The following is a 712-nucleotide window of genomic DNA, read 5'->3' as shown; positions in this document are numbered from 1 at the left end:
CACACAGACACTCCTGCGCCTATAACCACACAGTCAGTCCTGAGAATCTCTTTAAACAATCCATTAAAATGAATTAAATACCAACACATACACACACATACACTCTCTCTCTCTCTCTCTCTCTCTCTCTCTCTCTCTCTCTCGCACACACACACATGCTCTCTCACTTTCTCCCTCCCTCCCTCCTTCTCTTACACATTTAAACCGAATTCAATAGATCTAAATCTCTAATTCTATTTCCACCGTCACCAACCAATAAACTATATAAGATTCTTGCACCAGTTACCACGTTCTAATCATGTTATAGACACGTGACGTACTAATGACTGAGTTTCTTGTTTTCCCATACCCATACCCACCCCCACTGCCTTCACCCCGTACCATTCCACCCCAGTCCCACACAACACTGTTCCGTTTGTTGTTGTGACATGTATTTTTTTTTTCTCATTTCAATGTAGTTCTTATGAGCATTATTTAAATAAATACTTTATTGGAATAAAACATTATATGCTTTTTTCCCCACCCGGAACTATTAGCCTTATCTTTAAGGTATAGGCTTACATCATTGCACACACACACACACAAACAAACATACATACATACATACATACATACATATGTACTACATATACATACCTACATACATGTTCACATACATACATACATGCCTACATACATACACAGAATACCTACATACATATTCACATACATA

The sequence above is a fragment of the Octopus bimaculoides genome, chromosome 18 (assembly GCF_001194135.2).
Source record: "Octopus bimaculoides isolate UCB-OBI-ISO-001 chromosome 18, ASM119413v2, whole genome shotgun sequence".
NCBI classification, from domain to species: Eukaryota; Metazoa; Mollusca; class Cephalopoda; order Octopoda; family Octopodidae; genus Octopus; species Octopus bimaculoides.
This window is presented reverse-complemented; position numbering follows the sequence as displayed.